Here is a 5,427-nt window from a genome sequence, read left to right as displayed (position 1 = left end):
GTCATCCCTGTGTGTGTTTGTGTGTGTGTGTGTGTGTGTGTGTGTGTGTGTGTGTGTGATTGTACATCTATCTTTGTGAGGACCGCTGTCAGCTCTTAGACCTTGGGAGCGAGGACATTTTGGGGCTGATGTTGAGGTATTTAACTCACGAGTTTAGGTAAAGCGTGTTATATGATGCTAAAGGAGACTTTTAGCGTCATATAACGACATGCGTCCATATTTTACAAGACGGGAGGGAGAATGTGATGACTACTAGCATGCAAAAGGCACCTAATGTCTGTATTATAGCAAACTTCTACACTATTTATCAACAAGATTTGAAGAGTTATATCTGTTTTACTGCTTTATGTATTTGTATTGTTCACTATAATCTTCCTATTGTTGTTTTTTAGGTAGACAATTTTAAGATCTGTCCAGGGTCAGACAGAACAGATGTAATGCTGGTGCATTTACAGCAATGATAATTAATGTACACTGTCCCTGTCTAATAAATTAATAAATCAATTAAAGAAGATCTCTGTTAGGAATTATGTAATGAAATCACATAGGCCTGCAGATAGAGCATGTCCATAAATCCATAAAAGAGATGTAAAGTGAGCCTGTGTTGTGTGGTAGATTTTCATGAGTAAATGAGTGTGTGACATGTTTTGTTCCGATGTTTATAGTTGATATATAGAAGAACTCTCTGTGTACTTTATGGACTTTTGGATCTTGACCTATATATGACCTCCCTGATAAAAGAAAAACAAAAAAAATATTAATATGATGTCTGTTTTTAGGCCTTGGAGGGACACTGAGAGAGAGAGAGAAAGATAGACATAATCTGAGAGGAGACAGCGATGTTTAATCCCAAACCACCATCGCATGTGTGTGTGTGTGTGTGTGTGTGTGTGTGTGTGTGTGTGTGTGTGTGTGGGTGGGTGTGTGGGTGTGTGTGTCCTTTAAACCCAGACAGTCACATGCCAACACACACACACACACACAAACCAGGGATTAAACACACACATGCTGAGGTATTCAGATTTTCTGACCTGTTTTTATTTTATTTTTTTTATTATTCACTTCACATTTTTGGACATTTAGCTGATTGAGTTTTGGATTAATTAGGATAATGACACACCTGTTTGTCCAGAAGCACGTCAGCATGAAAGGAGGCCGGGGGGGGGGGTGAACTGGAGCTCACTGGATCCCTCACTAGATCTAGATGCTGATATCTCTTTTATCGAGCGCACGCCTGTCTCACATCATTTTTAATCATCTTTTTAAACGTCTATTTTAATATAATTATGCGTCCTGACCCTGGAACTTACACATATCATTAAATCAACAGTTCTGCCCAAATCTCTGATGGCCCAGACTCTACCAGACCTCCTGAGCTCCCGTTGCAACGCCGCCTCCATCGATGACCTAGCTAACAGCGGTAATGTCGCCAGTTGAACAGATAAAACACAAGTATCCTCCAAATCCTATCCTCGAGACTTCCTTCACACTAATTAAGCCGATCTAGCGCTGCCTTTCGTGGCTATTTTTCGACACTACACATTCACACTTTTTCTTTAAAGTGCCACCCTTCGAGTCTGTCTTTCTCTGTCTTTCTCTGTCTTTCTCTGTCTAAAACCCTAAACCCTAACGCTAACCCACTTGAGACTACCTTCCCACTAACTAGTCCATGTTAGTGCTGCCTTTCGTGATCACCCTCAGTGTCTCCACCCTCCACAACTCTATTTTTAGAGACGTTACCTTTCGTCTCCTTGGACTCTTAACCGCACCATTGACTGTTTGAGTGTTTTGAGACCACGTCTCATGGTGATACTGCACTTTAAAATATAAAACATTGAAGTTGAATTGAGGCGCTTGCGGGCTTCCGGGGCTCCAGCCTCGAATGTTTTCTCAAAATCTCTGAATCTGTTAAAAAAGACTTCAACTTTGTGTCATTTCCCCTCAGTCTCTCTCACTAAAGCGGCCAATCCATGTCGCAAAAGTTGTCTTACTGGAGAAGTATCGCCTTTGTTTTTAAGATAATAAGGCTGTCTATGCTAAATTCTTCCTCGATACCTAATATGTAACTTGAAAATAGTGACATCAGACAATTTTGACAATTTCTAGGAGGTAGGAGTGAAATATTTGGAAAGAAATGTGCTCTGAAGACATTTAGATATTTAATGATGTCTGCTCTTAACCCTCATGTTGTCATTGGGTCAAATTGGCCTGTTTTGAGTAAAAAAAAAAAAGGGTAGGTCACAAAAAATGGCCTGTGGAAATAAGCGCTGAAAACGTCAACCTTAAAAATATCAAAAAACACCTTTGTTTGTCTTTTTGGAAAAAAACACCAAAAACATTTTTAAAAAAGCACTCACAACATTGAAAAAGTTACAAAAAATGTGGGGAGAAGCGATAATGTTTTTTCATGGTTGACGGGGAAAGAACACAAGGAATAATTGTTTTCAGACATTTTGTTATCAAATGGCTAAAAACTAGCTAGATAGCTGCTGGCTAGCCCCCCCACCCCCAGATTTGGGTTGAGCCCTGAATGGACAACATCTGTCTCCACCCCTGCATGGAGAAGGCCAGATATGGAGATCGAACCTGCAACCTTTCAGTAACAGGACAGTCTGTGTGTCTGTAGCTGGGAAGATGTTCTCACACACACACACACACACACACACACACACACACACACACACACACGTGTTAGTCTGCAGCTGTCGGACTCAAGGTCTTCACCCTCGGCCGCAGCTGTTCGTCTCTCACAGAAAACTCTGTTTGCAGTTTCTAAAATAAAGTGAAAGTCTCAGAAAGTCTCAGAAAGTCCTCCAAGGTGAGTTATTAGTCTGTTTGTGAGCTTTTGAAGAGATTAATATGCAGATTAATTCTTTGTTTGGGCTGTGAAATATCACCAGATACTGTTGGAATCCATAAAGCAGCAAATATTCACATTTAAGAAGTCGGGAACTCTGTGTTTTTGGCACTTTTGCTTTTAAAGGTGTGAGAATGAGCGCAGGCATGTCCCCCCCCCCCCCCCCCCCCCCCCCCCCCCCCCCCCCCCCCCCCCCCCCCCCCACTACTCAGCCCTCCTGGTGTCTTCAAGTCTAATTTGACCCCTTTTAAAAATGTTTCTATATCATAAATTTGGGTTTATTTGAAACAAAATGTCCTAAAAAGTGACGTGCATGGTTCCCCACTACGCTCCTCACACGTCACATAAATAATCAGTTCACTACTTTCATTAAATTTGGGTGTTTTTTGTCAATTTTAAAGTATTTGGAGAAAAAATGTATAGAATAACTTGTGTGTAAGAAATGTTAAACAGAAAAGAAAAATGTCAAAAAAATGACAATTGTCAACAAAAGTTACTAAAATGTGGACGAATGTAAAAACAAAACAAAGTGACAAAAATGTAGAGAAACAAAAAAAAAAACTTGTCAGTGTCAGAAAGACACAAAAAGGTAAAAATAAATTTAAAAAAGACCAAAACGTTGATAAAAGTTTTTTCATTTGAAATTTTTACTCAGAAAAACACAAAATTTGCAGGTCGGCGGGAAGACACACACACAGACACACACACAGACAAAGACACACAAACAGACAGACACACACACATGCACACACACGCACACACACACACTGACACACACACATAATCAAACACACCCACACACATACAGACACACATACACGCACACACACAGACAGACACACACACACACACACGCACACACACACGAACACACACACACACACTCGCACACACACGCACACACACATTCAGCATTACTCTGCAAAACTCACACACCTGTAAGTGAATAGTAGAGGAGGACATCGGCAAACAGAAGGTGTGTTTATGACCGAGATGTTTCTGTTTACTTTGTTTTAAATCCAGTCTGAACGGTTGTTACTATTATTATTTTACTCTTTTTTATGGATTTAGCTTTATAAATCCATCTTTAAGCTGATTTGTTTTTTTTATTTTCTAATCTGTACATTGTAGTCTACACTCACTCGTTGTGTATTTCTTTCTTTTCATCACTTCATTGTCATTTCCTCTTGTCTATCCCTGACTCAACGTCTCTATATGCTGTTTTATTCACACTTCCTGACATATTTAGTCTTTTCTACTGTCATTTTCTCATTTTTATTCAGATTTTCTTCTTTTAAGTGACTGTCAGCTGTTGCTATTATGCGAAACTAATATTGAAAACTCCCCACTATGATATTCCTCCATAAATAAAATGACATTTTAGCCTATTCACACAATATTTGCTATATAGGCTACTTTACACGTTAAACCGCACTTTCTTACCTCGACTGGTCAGAGATGAAGGAGTGTAACTCTCTGGAAACTTCTAGTCCCGAAAAACAAATGTAAAGTGAGATTAAAGTCAGTTATAGTCCAGAAAACGTGACCAAATCCCGAGTTTTCGTCTCATAACCCGGCTGCTTGGCTCGTTTCTGACCGCAGCTCCGTCCCTGAGGCGTTAAGCCGCTCAGCTGTCACTCTGCCGCTGTTGCTAGGTAACCATCTGACCCCGCCCACCGAGGCAGGAAGCCACGCCCCCCATGCAGACGTTCCAATGCTATAAACAGGTCATTAACCCTCTTTATTACCTTTATTTACACTCTGGTTGCACATTTTTAAGGTCTGTGGGCTTGTTTTTCTCAGCACACACACACACAGGGCTTGTTCTTTCACTTTGCACCAACACACACACATTCATTCCCACGTGATTAACTCTAACATTCACTATCACAACACGTGGAAATGTTATGGAAACATATAGAAATATACCGGTGTGCTACATTCATAAATGGGGTAGGCCTGCTATAAGGACGAAAACGGAGAGGCACAGTGTTACAGCAGCCAAATCACATAAAACATAATGTAAATAATAAAGCATTAAAAAACAATAAAAAGCCACAAAATATAAAATGAAACAGATAATTAAATAACATTTTCCTTTTGTCTGTTACAGTTGTTGATTTAGGTGTTTTTGTTAGCTTTTTACTGTAGATGTATCTGTAAAGCACTTTAAATGTGAAAAATAATTGAAAGAAGTTGTTTTTAAAAGGCTATGTATTGCGAGTCCTTCTGAAGCAACTTTACAATTTACAAGAACCACTAAAAAAAATGATTTTATCTCAACATGTGAACTCTCAGCTCTTTGTTGCACATCTACAGGGCATTGAAAGTGTGTGTTAACTGCATTTATACACATTTTTTGCCAAATCTGTTAAATTTTATGGTTTGAAGAGGACAGAAATCTAGTTTTCTTGCTGTTGTCTGACGGGCTCGTCTCTGCTGCCCCCTGGTGGCACGATACAGAAACTACATGGGCTTAAAGATCCTACTGGATTATATAGACCTTAGTGGTCCCCTAATACTGTATCTGAAGTCTCTTTATATAGACCTTAGTGGTCCCTAATACTGTA

At 39.6% G+C, this 5,427-nt stretch overlaps 1 protein-coding gene across 1 annotated transcript in view; it reads right to left on the bottom strand.

Moving 5' to 3' along the window:
- Positions 1-4,495, bottom strand: part of LOC117935196 (protein FAM160A1-like) — a 20,436-nt gene extending 15,941 nt beyond the window's left edge. The window contains exon 1 of the mRNA XM_034857334.1: positions 4,301-4,495. The gene's annotated coding sequence lies outside the window, so the exon portion shown is untranslated. The remainder of the gene's footprint in view (positions 1-4,300) is intronic.
- Positions 4,496-5,427: the final 932 nt, after the last annotated feature.

The sequence above is a fragment of the Etheostoma cragini genome, chromosome 19 (genome assembly GCF_013103735.1).
Source record: "Etheostoma cragini isolate CJK2018 chromosome 19, CSU_Ecrag_1.0, whole genome shotgun sequence".
Taxonomy (NCBI): Eukaryota; Metazoa; Chordata; class Actinopteri; order Perciformes; family Percidae; genus Etheostoma; species Etheostoma cragini.
The sequence above is the reverse complement of the archived record's forward strand: the minus strand, read 5'-3'. Positions and strand labels throughout refer to the sequence as shown.